A 13,822-nucleotide genomic window follows, 5' to 3' on the forward strand; every position below is an offset into this window, starting at 1 on the left:
CTTCAAAGCCTAACCTGAGACAGAACCTGGACTCTGCTTCCCCCTACTGGACGCTCTGAGCACCTGCAGGCACCATGCCGTTTCTCAGCGGGCCCCTTCTGGCCTCTCCTGTGACAAAAATATTCCGTTACACTTGATCATTTCCATATTTGCCATCAAAATTCTGTTTCTTTTCTTTTCCTTTTTTTGAGACAAAGTCTCACTCTTTCGCAAAGGCCAAAGCACAGTGGTGTGATCACTGCTCACTGCAACCTTGAGCTCCTGGGCTCAAGAATTCCTCCAGCCTCAGCCTCCCAAGTAACTGAGACCACAGATGCCGGCCACCACGCCCGGCTAATTTTTTATTTTTTCGTAGAGACGGGGTTTCGCTGTATTGTCCAGGCTGGTCTTGAATTCCTAGGCTCAAACGATCCAACCACTTCTGTCTCCCAAAATGCTGGGATTCCAGGCATGAGCCACTATGCCCGGCCTTTTTTTTTTTTTTTTTAATTTTGAAAATTTGCAAATCTACAGGGAAGTTAAAACAATAAAGTTAAAAAAGTGAACCCTACCTGGGCGTGGTGGCTCACGCCTGTAATCCTACCACTTTGGGAGGCCGAGGCAGGCGGATCACCTGAGGTCAGGAGTTCAAGACCAGCCTGGCCAACATGGTAAAACCCTGACTCTATTAAAAATACAAAAACTAGCCGGGAATGGTGGCGCATGCCTGTAATCCCACTTACTTAGGAGGCTGAGGCAGGAGAATGGCTTGAACCTGGGAGGCGGAGGTTGCAGTGAGCGGAGATTGTACCACTGCATTCCAGCCTGGGTGACAGAGAGAGTCTGTCTTAAAAAAAAAAAAAAATTACACATATATATGTATATATAACAGTGAACCCCATATAACCTTCACCTGGAGTTATCAGTTGTTAACGTTGTGTCCTATTTGCTCTAAAGTGGTATGTATTTTTTCGAATTACGCAAAATTGGAAATTAAAAATTAGAAAAGTTACAAATAGAAAATTACCACGAACCTGACCTTTTTTTTTAAATTTTAGACTCAAGGGGTACATGTGCAGGTTTGTTTCAAAGGTATATTGTGTGGTGCTGAGGCTTAGAGTATGAATAAATCTGTCACACAGGTAGTGAGCATAGTACCCAATAGGTAGTTTTTCTTTTTTTTTCTTTTCTTCTTCTTTTTTTTTCTTGAGACCGAGACTCGCGGTCACCCAGGCTGGAGTGCAGTGGCACAATCTCAGCTCACTGCAACCTCTGCCTCCCGGGTTCAAGTGGTTCTCCTGCCTCAGCCTCCCAAGTAGCTGGGATTACAGGCGTGCACCACCATGCCTGGTTAATTTTTATATTTTTAGTAGAGACGGTGTTTTGACATGTTAGCCAGGCTGGTCTCGAATGCCTGACCTCAAGTGATCTGCCTGCCTTGGCCTCCCAAAATGCTGAGATTACAGGCATGAGCCACCACACATGGCCCCAATAGGTACTTTTCCGACCCTTGACCCTCTCCCTCCTTCTCTGATTTTGGGGTCCCCAGTGTCAACTGTTCCCATATTTGCGTCCATGTACACTCAACGTTTAGCACTCACTTATAAGCGAGAACATGCGGTATTTGGTTCTCTGTCTTTGTGTTAATTCATTTAGGATAATGGCCTCTAGTTGCATCCACGTTGCTGCAAAGGACGATTTCATTGTTTTATTTATGGCTGCATAGTATTCCATGGTGTACATGTACCACATTTTCTTTACCCAATCCACCATTGATGGGCACCTAGGCTGATTCCATGTCTTTGTTACTGTGAATAGTGCTGCAATAAACGTACAGGTGCAGGTGTGTTGGGGGTAGAATAGTTTATTTTTCCTTGGAGTACATACCCAGTAATGAACAATCCTCAGTTCCCAAAACTGAGCTGAATTCATACATCTTCACTTTCACCTCCTGCCTCCCATAGGCATCTGTGGCCATGGGAGGGGGGACTTAACAGGGCTACAGACCCCACATCCCATCTGGAACTGAAATCTCAGCACCTTCCCACTCTCTCATCTTATCTGTGAAACGGAGAGGCAGGACAGAGCACCCAGACCCATAGGCTGCCCAGGTCCACTCTTGGTGAGCCATTTACTACCTGCGTGAGCTTGGGAAAGTAACTTCTTCTCTCTGAACCTCTGCTCCCTCAGCTGTAAAAAACAAACAAACAAACAAAAAAAACACAACAACAACAAAAAAACTGAGTAGCTGGGCGTGGTGGCTCACATCTGTAATCTCAGCACTTTGGGAGGCTGAGGCGGGTGGATCACCTGAGGTCAGGAGTTTGAGACCAGCCTGGCCAACATGGTGAATTCCCGTCTCTACTAAAAATAGGAAAATTAGCCAGGTGTGGTGGCACACACCTGTAACCCCAGCTACTTGGGAGGCTGAGGCAGAAGAATCACTTGAACCTAGGAGGCAGAAGTTACAGTGAGCCGAGATTGCACCATTGCACTCCAGCCAGGGCAATAAGAGCAAAACAACTCTGTATTCAAAAAGAAAAATAAGCCCAATGACCACCTACCATGTGCAAAGTACCTTTCATCATTCCCAGTCCACCAATGAGGGCAACCAAGGCAGACATCCTAGCAACTTGCCCAAGATCATGAAACCAATGGGTATGAGGCTGGGATTAGAAAACAGGGTGGCATCTGGTCAAACCTGTGTTCTTTTTTTTTTTTTTTGAGACAGGGTCTTGCTCTGTTACCCAGGCTGGAGTGCAGTGGTGAGATCACGGTTCACTGCAGCCTCAAACTTCTGGGCTCAAGCAATCTTCTTGCCTCAGCCTCCTAAGTAGTTGCAGGTGTGCATTGCCATGCTCAGCTAATTTTTAACATTTTTAAAATAGAGACAGGGGTCTTGCTATGTTGCCCAGGCTGGTCTCGAACTCCTGACTTCAAATGATCCTACCACCTCGGCCTCCCAAAAGTTCTGGGATTACAGGTGTGAGCCACAGTGCCCGACTCAAGTCTGCGTTCTTATCTATCACTTATGTGCCCTCCCCGTGGGACCACTCTTGGGATAAACTGGGTTAATACATGTAAAATGCTTGGAACAAATTCTGGCATATAAAAAATTCTAAAAGAGAAAGAGTGGGAGAGAGAAAACATGAGCTATTGCTACATCAGCTTCCCTGTCATAATTCTCTCTTTGCAGCTCATCCCTCTTAAGTTTCTTCTCTCTCCTCCAACCATACAAGAGTGATGGCTGGACTTGAAGCAAGACAGAAGGCTGGCCCTGTCACTTTGCAGAAACCAAGAAATCCAAATGCATAGAGATGCAAAGAGATAGTTGGAGGCAGATACACTAAGTCACAGAAAGAGGGGTCTGGTGAGGGCTTGATATGGTTTGGATGCGTGTCCCTTCCAAATCTCATGTTGAAATGTTATCCCCGATGTCGGTAGTGGGGCCTAGTGGCACTGAGTCATCGGGGCAGATCCCTCATGAATGGCTCAGCACCATCCCCTTGGAAATGAATGAGCTCTGACTCAGTTAGTTCATGGGAGATCTGGTTGTTCAAAAGAGTTTAGGCCAGGCAAAGTGGCACATGCCTGTAACCCCAGCACTTTGGGAGGCCAAGACGGGAGGATTGATTGAACCTAGGAGTTTGAGACAAGCCTGGGCAACCTAGTGAGACCTCCCTGCCCCCATCTCTACCAAAAGTTAAAAAAATTAGCTAGGCATGGTGGCATACACCTGTAATCCCAGCTACTCAGGAGGCTGAGGCGGGAGGATTGTATGAGCCTGGGAGGTTGAGGCTGCAGTGAGCTATGATCGCACCACTGCACTCCAGCATGGGTGACAGGGGGAGAGCCTGTCTCCAAATAAGCCGGGCATGGTGGCTCGTGCCTGTAATCCCAGCACTTTAGGAGGCCGAGGCAGGTGGATCACTTGAAGTCAGGAGTTCGAGACCAGCCTGGCCAACATAGAGAAACCCTCATCTCTAATAAAAATACAAAAATTAGCAGGGTGTGGTGGCCCGCGCCTGTAATCTCAGCAACTCCGGAGGCTGAGGCAGGAGAATCACTTGAGCCTGTTGGGGGGTGGGGGTTGCAGTGACCCGAGATTGCACCACTGCACTCCAGCCTGGGCGACAGAGCGAGACTCCATCTCAAAAAAAAAAAAAAAGAAAGAAAAAAAAAGAAAAGAAAAGCACTTTCTCTGTCTTTCTCTCTCTCTCTCTCTCTCTCTCTCTCTCTCTCTCTCTCTCTCTCTCTCTGTGTCTCTATCTCGCGTGCGCCATGTGACTGGCTCTGTCTTCGCCTTCCTCCATGTTTGTGAGCCTTCTTAAGGCCCTCAACAGAAGCAGATGCCACTATGCTTCTCAGACAGCCAGCAGAACCGAGAGCCAAAATACAACCTCTTTTCTTGAGAAATTACCCAGCCCCAGGTGTTGCTTTATAGCAACGTAAAAACGGACTAACACAGGACCTAAAGGCAAAGAGGCACTCAGGGACCACCCCTCCGGGCTCACCTCGGGTCACCTGCACCGTTCCTCACCGTCGCGCAGGTGCACACGTACCACTGCTTGACCTTCAGCGCCGCTCCTGCCGACCCTTGAGTCTGTTCACAGGCATCTCCTTGCACCCAGCCCATGGCGTCCACCGGCTGCTCTCCCTGTGGTCTGTCCCACTGCCAATCACTGTTTCCTGCCACAGCCCACCATTGCCTTCCCAGTTATGCGGTTCACCTGCTCCAACACTAACGCCCTGGCCTTCTGATTAAAGCAATATCTCCACCTCAGCATGGTTTTCAATGTCCCTGGAATCTGATCTCATTTTCCTCCTGACTCCATCTCTTCCACCACCCACCCATGTCCCAGGCCACGTGGCACGTGGGTTGTCGAACTGCCACCCTGCAGCTCCTTCTTTTTTTTTTTTTATTTTTTTTAGGCAGAGTCTCCTTCTGTCGCCCAGGCTGGAGTGCAGTGGTGTGATCTCGGCTCACTGCAACCTCCGCCTCCCAGGCTCAAGTGATTCTCCTGCCTTAGCCTCCCCAGTAGCTGGAATTACAGGCACATGCCACCACACCCAGCTAATTTTCGTATTTTTATTAGAGACGGGGTTTCTCCATGTTGGCCAGGCTGATCTCGAACTCCTGACCTCAGGCGATCCGCCTGTCTCGGCCTCCCAAAGTGCTGGGATTATAAGCATGAGCCACTGCACTCGGCCTCCCGGCCGCTTCTCTACCCTCCTCTTCCCACATATCTCTCTCTAGAACCTGACCCATCCTGCAACTCCAATTCCACTTCCTCCAGGAAGCCCTCTCCGATACCACCTTTGTCTACTTCTCTCATTGCGTTCATCATTTCCCCTTGTTCGCTCCAGGGTGAGGATGAGGCTTTGTTACTTTCTGTACCCCACAGCACCTAACACCGTGCCTTGTGCATAGAAGATGCCGTGAATGCTTGTTAACTTTAATTAAAACTTCTCTCCCTTGGCCAGGCACAGTGGCTCATACCTGTAATCCCTCCCCTTTTTGGGAGGCTGAGGCAGGAGAATCACTTGAGCTTGGGAGTTCAAGACCAGCCTGGGCAACATGGTGATACTCCATCTCTACAAAAAGTTTTAAAATTAGCTGGGCATGGTGGTGCGTGCCTGTAGTCCCAGCTACTTGGGAAGCTGAGGTGAGAGGATTGCTTGAGCCTGGATTGTCGAGGCTGCAGTCAGCTGAGATCACACCACTGCACTTCAACCTGGGCAACAGAGTGAGACCCTGTCTCAAAAACAAACAAACAAACTCATCTCTCTTGGCCAGGCACAGTGGCTCATGCCTGTAATCCCAACACTTTGGGAGGCCAAGGCAGCAGGATTGCTTGAGCCCAGGAGTTCAAGACCAGCCTGGACAACATAGCAAGACCCCATCTCTACAAAAAATTAGCCAGGCATGGTGGTGCACACTTGTAGTCCCAGCTACTCGGGAGGCTGAAGTGGGAGGATCACTTGAGCCCAGGAGTTGGAGGCTGCAGTGAGCTATGATCATGTCACTGCACTCCAGTCTGGGCCACAGAGCAAGATCCCATCTCAAGACAAAAAACAAAAACAACTCATCTCCACAAAGTTGTTTTTGTTTGTTTGTTTGTTTTGTTTTGTTTCTTAAGACAGAGTCTCACTCTGTCACCCAGGCTGGAGTGCAGTGGCATGATCTCAGCTCACTGCAACCTCCACCTCCCAGGTTCAAGGAATTCTCCTGCCTCAGCCTCCCTAGTAGCTGGGATTACAAGCATCTGCCATCACACCAGCTAATTTTTGTTATTTTTAGTAGAGATGGGGGGGGGGGTTTCACCATGTTAGCCAGGCTGGTCTCGAACTCCTGACCTCAAGTGATCCACCCGCCTTGGCCTCCCAAAGTGCTGGGATTACAGGCGTATCCACAAAGTTTTTTAAACATCTACTGGCTGGGCGTAGTGACTCACGCTGTAATCCCGGCACTTTGGAAGACCGAGGTGGGTGGATCACCTGAGGGCAGGAGTTCAAGACCAGCCTGGCCAACATGGTGAAACTCTGGCTATACAAAAATTAGCCGGGCATGATGGCGGGTGCCTGTAATCCCAGCTACTTGGGAGGCTGAGGCAGAAGAATTGCTTGAACCTGGGAGGCAGAGGTTGTATTGAGCCGAGATCATGCCACTGCTCTCCAGCCTGGGCAACAGAGGGAGACTCCGTCTCAAACAAAAACAAAAAACCGTCTCCTGTTACATTCACCCTGTCCTTCTTATAATCCTTTTGGGCTTGTATCAACACGACGTGACCAAGTTCTCACTTGTTCTGGTTACTTCACGCATGCTTACACCAACCCCACAGAAAGCCAGCCCCTGTGGGCCACAGAGCCCAGCTCAGGCAGTGCAAGCTGTGGGCCCCCTGGGGCTCTCTGTCTTCTGCTTTCCTCCCACGGCCGAGCCTCTCCCTTTCTGGAAGGGATCAAGACAAATGGAATGGTAAGCAGAGCTTATTTCTGCATCCCAGGGGGCCCTTGGCTTGAGCATAAACACAGCGTCTGATCTTTCTCCTTCTCCTCCTCTGAGTCTTTTCAGGTCACCCTCAGTCACCAGACACCCTGGGGGTGGGGCAAGAATGACAGGAGGCTGGAAGTTCAAGGACCATCTCCTGACCAATAAATGAAAATGTATGCCTCTCCCCCACCCTGGAGATGCATGGAGATGAGGGAAATCATTTTCCAAAGCATCTTGTAAAATTCAGCTCTCTTGCAGGCAGATTATAACACGGCTTTTGAAGAACAGGAGGGGTCTTGCCGTTTAGATCTCCAGAGGTTGTGCTAGACCTGGGGGAAGACGTGACCAGTCGTGCTTTGCTGCGGTGGGTGATGTGACTCTGTAGGGCCTGTTGAAATGACACCCCCAAGGTAGGCAGGCCTGATTCATCTGCGATGATACAGCAGGTCGGGGAGCTGGCGGCTTCCTAAGTCAGGCCGCCTGACGAGAGGCAGGACTCACAGGGGAGCCAGGAAGCTAAGGAAATTTACAGCAGGTCGTAGCCAGGGAAAGTGGAATTGAACCTGGGTGATCATCAGCCTGATTAGCTCAGTGCCTCCTGGTGGGAGCCAAGGGCAGGAGGCAGTGCAGGGGAAGAGGGGGCAGGCAGTCAAGTCAGCATCATCAAGGTGGAGTTCCAGGAGCTGTGGTGTGCTAAGGTCAAGAGCAACTGGGCCAGGTGCAGTGGCGCACCCCTGTAATCCCAGCACTTTGGGAGGCCGAGGCGGGCAGATCACGAGGTCAGGAAATCGAGACCATCCTGACTAACACGGTGAAACCTTGTCTCTACTAAAAATACAAAAAAACAAAAACAAAAACAAAAACAAAAAAATTAGCCGGGTGTGGTGGTGGGCACCTGTAGTCCCAGCTACTCGGGAGGCTGACGCAGGAGAATGGTGTGAACCCGGGAGGCAGAGCTTGCAGTGAGCCAAGATCGCACCACTGCAGTCCAGCCTGGGCGGCAGAGTGAGACTCCATCTCAAAATAAATAAATAAATAAAAATTCAAACTGTGAATCTTTGGGAAAAGAGGGCCCGTAACGCCAGGTGAGGACTGCATGACTTTATTCTCCATGACCAACACAGGCCACTGATAGCCCCTGCCAGGTGGAGGCATTTCCCATGCCTTCCAAAATTGCCCTGATTGCAATAATCATGCAGCCCTTTGTGAGCCATTGGTATAAGTCAGGGCTGGTACCAGGATTCATGCATACACATTAATTCATAGCTCCCCAACCTCCGTTTCTCAACCCAGCATGCCCTGAAAGGGTTCCAGGCTTCCAGAGAGAGTGAGACCACAGCCCTCAGGCCACCATGCAGGGCTTGCCAGGGGCTGGAGCCCTGTCATCCCTGGTAACTGTGGCCTCCAGCCTTGCAGATGCAATCATATTTCCCTTGATTTTTTTTTTTTTTTTTTTTTTTGAGACGGAGTTTCACTCTTGTCGCCCAGGCTGGAGTGTGCTGGTGCAATCTCGGCTCACTGCAACCTCTGCCTCCTGGGTTCAAGTGATTCTCCTGCCTCAGCCTCCCAAGTAGCTGGGATTACAGGCATGTGCCACTGCACTCAGCCTTATTAATATAGTTTGTTGTTGTTGTTGTTGTTATTTGAGACGGAGTCCCACTCTGTCACCCAGGCTGGAGTGCAGTGGCGTAATCTTGGCTCACTGCAACCTCCACCTCCCGACAAGACATGGAAAAGGGTTGAAACCACAGCATTCCTTTATTTGATCTTCACATCTCTGTGGAGCAAATATGTTTATCGCCCTTGTACTGATAGGAAAGTGAAGAGTTAAGTGGTTTGCCTGGGGTAGACTTGCAATGTGCATTTTTTGTTTGTTTTTTGTTTTTTTGTTTTTAGACAGAGTTTCACTCTTGTCATCCATACTGAAGTGTAGCAGCACGATCCCGGCTCACTGCAACCTCCGTCTCCCAAGTTCAAGTGATTCTCCTGCCTCAGCCTCCTGAGTAGCTGGGATTACAGGCACCCACCACCACGCCCAGCTAATTTTTGTATTTTTAGTAGAGAGGGAGTTTCACCATATTGGCCAGGCTGGTCTCAAACTCCTGACCTCAGGTGTCTGCCTCAGCCTCCCAAAGTGCTGGGATTATAGGCATGAGCCACTGGGCCAGGCCCTGTGCATGTTTGCTTCCCACTATGATAGCACGCTCAGGCAAGTGGACTGCCCGTCTCTAATACCAGTCCAAGCCCAGGCTCATGGCTGGCAGAGCCAGGTTTCTCCTGACACATACACAGTGTTGGGATTCTCTGCCCTGAGCAGGGAGAAGCCTCTGTCAACAGCACTGGAAGTATCTCTTTCTATGCTGCAGAGGTAGACCAGATGGACGCAGCAGAGACAACCTCTTGGGCATTCTCATGTCAGAGTTGAGAGGTCCAAGCATTCAGCATTTTCTCATCTTCCTCCCTTATGGAAGGAGGCTGCGTTGCAGACACCCGAGTTGAGAATATCCAGGCCTGAAATTTGGTTCAATAAGTCAGAGATGCCGCAGAGCACCACTGCACTGATTTGAAGCTAAAACGGCCAAGGGTTTGCTGTGGCTTCGCTGCTTAAACCTGGAGGGCAGGCTGAGCCCAGGAGCCTGAGGGTGAGCCCGGCTGTCCCCACAAGATTCATCCTCCAGGCACCAGATCAAGACCTCATACACACCTCGGGGTGGAGCTAACTGCTCATACTAGTTCCCTGGGGCTGCCATCACAAAGTACTACACTGATGGTCTTTAACAAAAGAAATCTATTGTCCCACAGTTCTGATGGGCAGAAGTCTAAGACCAGGGTATCCGCGGGGCTGGTTCTCTATGAGGCCCATAGGGAGAATCTGTTCATGCCTCTCCCCCCAGCTCCCGGTGGTCGGCTGGCAATCTTTTGCATTCTTTGGCTCATATAAGCATCACTCCAATCCCTGCCTTCGTCTTCATATGGCATTGCCACTGCAGGCTTGTCTCTGTGAATCAATTTCCCTCTATTTTTTTAATTGTTTTTGAGACAGAGTCTCGCTCTGTTACCCAGGCTAGAGTGCAAAGGTGCAATCTCGGCTCACTGCAACCTCCACCTCCCAGGTCTAAGCGATTCTCCTGCCTCAGCCTCCTGGGTAGCTGGGATTACAGGCATCTGCTACCACACCCGGCTAATTTTTGTATTTTTAGTAGAGACAGGGTTTCATCATGGTGGCCAGGCTGATCTCGAGCTCCTGACCTCAGGTGATCCACCTGCCTTGGCCTCCCAAAGTGCTGCGATTACAGGCGTAAGCCACCACTCCCAGCCAATTTCCCTCTGTTTTGTTTTGTTTTGTTTTCTGAGATGGAGTTTCACTCTTGCTGCCCAGGCTGGCGTGCAGTGGCACAATCTTGGCTCACTGCAATCTCCGCCTTCTGGGCTCAGACGATTCTCCTGCCTCAGCCTCCCGAGTAGCTCCTGTGTGCCACTACACCCAGCTAATTTTTTTTAATTTTTAGTAGAGACAGGGTTTCACCATGTTGGCAAAGCTGGTCTCGAACTCCTGACCTCAAGTGATCCACCCGCCTTAGCCTCACAAAGTAAGGGATTACAAGCATGTAATTAATGCTGGGATTGCAAGCATTACCATACCCAGCCTTTTTTCTTCTTCTTCTTCTTCTTCCTTTGAGACAGAGTCTTGCTCTGTCACCCACTCTGGAGTTTAGTGGCGTGATCTTGGCTCGCTACAGCCTCCACCTCCCGGGCTCAGGTCATCCTCCTGCCTTAGCCTCCTGAGTAGCTGGGACCACAGACGCATGCCACCACAGCCAGCTAATTTTTAAACTATTTGTAGAGTTGGGGGCTTTGCCATGTTGCCGAGGTTGGTCATGAACTCTTGGCCTCAACGGATTCTCCAGAGTGCTGGGATTACACACGTGAGCCTCTGCACTCGGCCTAGAGGACTTTTGACTGGCCCTCAATGCAGAGGGCCGAGCTGGTTACACATCTCAGATCATTTCATTGCCAACAGTCTGAACAAGACTCATCCCTCATCAGATTCCCCACTACACTCCTGTGCCTTCTACCTCCCCTCCTCCATCGTTGCCCACTCACTCCAATTCACTTAATATATATTAAGTATGCATTAATACATTAATAAACCAGGTGTGGTGGCTCACACCAGTAATCCCAGCACTTTGGGAGGCTGAGGCAGGTGGATCACAAGCTCAGGAGATCGAGACCATCCTGGCTAACACAGTGAAATTCCGTCTTTACTAAAAATAGAAAAAAATTAGCGGGGTGTGGTGGCACACGCCTGTAGTCCCAGCTACTCGGGAGGCTGGGGCAGAAGAATCGCTTGAACCCAGGAGGCAGAGGTTGCAGTGAGCTGAGATTGCGCCACTGCACTCCAGCCTGGGTGACAGAGAGAGACTCCGTCTCAAAAAAAAAAAAAAAAATATATATATATATATATACACATATATATGTATATTAATATAGTCTTTTTTTGAAACAGGGTCTCATTCTTTCACCCAGGCTGGAGTGCAGTGGTGCGATCACAGCTCACTGCAGCCTTGAAATCCTGAGCTCAAGTGATCCTCCTATCTCAGCCCCCGCAAGGAGCTGGGACTATAGGCGCACACCACCACGCCCAGCTAATTTTTGTATTTTTTGTAGAGACAGGGTTTTGCCCTTTTGCCCAGGCTGGTCTCAAACTCCTGGGCTCAAATGATCCTCCCATCTCAGCCCCCGCAAGTAGCTGGGACTATAGGCGCACACCATCACGCCCAGCTATTTTTGTATTTTTTGTAGAGACAGGGTTTTGCCATGTTGCCCAGGCTGGTCTCAAACTCCTGGGCTCAAGTGATCCCGCCCACCTCAGCCTCCCAAAGTGCTGGGACTACAGACGTGAGCCACCGCACCCAGCCTTATTAATATAGTTTTGAAAGTTATATTATACTGTTTAATCTCTGTGTCTTAAGTTTATATACATGAATGTGTTCTGTGGATCTCATCTTTTCTGTTTCTATTCTTTCAGGTTTTGCTTGTTTGTTTTTGAGTCAGGGCCTCAAGATGGCCCCATGTGAGCCATTAACAGATGTTGACCATGTTCTGGGTTACAAGGAACCTCAGTAAATTACAAAAAATTTGCCTGACAGAAATTATGGTTTTTCATTATCATAAACATTAAAAATCAATAGCAGGCCAGGCATGGTGGCTCACACCTGTAATTCCAGCACTTTGGGAAGCCGAGGCCGGCAGTTCACTTGAGGTCAGGAGTTCAAGACCAGCCTGGTCAACATGGTAAAACCCCATCTCTACTAAAAAAAGAGAAAAAAAATTAACCAGGCTTGGTGGTGAGTGCCTGTAGTCCCAGCTACTTGGGAGGCTGAGGCAGGAGAATCGCTTGATCCCGGGAGGCAGAGGCTGCAGTGAGCTGAGATGACACGATTGCACTCCAGCCTGGGCAACAAGAACAAAACTCTGTCTCAAAAAAAAAAAAAAATTAGCCGGGTGTGGTGGTGGGCATCTGTAATCCCGGCTACCGGGGAGGCTGAGGCAGGAGAATCACTTGAACCCGGGAGGCAGAGGTTGCAATGAGCTGAGATCACGCCACTGCACTCCAGCCTGGGTGACAGAGCAGGACTCCATCTCAAACACAAACAAACAAAAATCAATAGCAAAAGACTAACAAACCCATCACAGAGGTGAACTCCCAAAAGGCTCAGACCTAAATGTGAAACAGAAAAGTACAAAACTAACAGCCGAAAATGTAGGAGAATCCCTTTGAGACTTTTGTATAGGGAAAGACTTTTTGAGCTGGATCCCCCAAACACAAACCATATGGAAAAATAAGTTTTCTGTTCAACAAAGAGCATTGCAGAAACAGTTAAGATACGAACATCTCCCTGGGAAAAGACCCGTGCAATGTCTGACATTGACAAGCGATGAATATCCAAGAAACTCCCATAAATCAATAAGAAAATGACAAGCAACCCAGCCGGGCGTGGTGGCTCACGCCTGTAATCCCAGAACTTTGGGAGGCCGAGGTGGGTGGATCACTTGAGGGCAGGAGTTTGAGACCAGCCTGGGCAACACGGCAAGACCCTGTCTCTACAAAAATAAAAACAAACAAACAAACAAAAAGTAGCCAGGTGTGGTGGCATATGCCTGTATTCCCAGCTGCTTAGGAGGCTGAGGTGAGAGAATCACTTGAGCCCAGGAGGTTGAGGTTCAGATCGCACCACCGCATTCCAGCCTAGGTAACAGGGCAAGAACCTGGAAAGAAAGAAAAGAAAAAAAGAAAAGAAAAGAAGAGAGGGGAAGGAAGGAAGGAAGGAAGGAAAGGAGGGAAGGAAGGAAGGGGAACAACTCAAAGAAAAATAAGAAAAGATAATTATTTCTTTTTTTTTTTTTTTACTTTTCTTTTAGATGATATTATTATTCTACTCACTAGACCACCAGGGAAGGCAAAGATTATGAAACCTAAATGGCTAACAAACATGTTAGAAGGTATTCAGTCTCACCGGTAATTGGTAATTTTATACCCATCTGATGGCAGGGCGACTCTGGAGACAGGGGAACTGGTGGGAGCACAGGTGGGCACAGTCATCCGGACAGCATCTGGCTCAGTAGTAAAAACTAAGTTATACGTAAACCAAATGACCCAGCAATGCACCTCCTAGAGAAACTCGCCTGTGGATAGGTCTTAAAAACCTGAAAGAAGACTGCCTGGCAAGGGGGCTCACCACCGTAAGCCCAGAGCTTTCCGTGGCCAAGGCAGGAGAATCGTTCAAGCACAGGAGTTTGAGACCAGCCTGGGTAACCTAAAGAGATTCTGTCTCTACAAAAAATCTAAAA

The sequence above is a fragment of the Pan troglodytes genome, chromosome 6 (genome assembly GCF_028858775.2).
Source record: "Pan troglodytes isolate AG18354 chromosome 6, NHGRI_mPanTro3-v2.0_pri, whole genome shotgun sequence".
In the NCBI taxonomy this organism is placed as follows: domain Eukaryota; kingdom Metazoa; phylum Chordata; class Mammalia; order Primates; family Hominidae; genus Pan; species Pan troglodytes.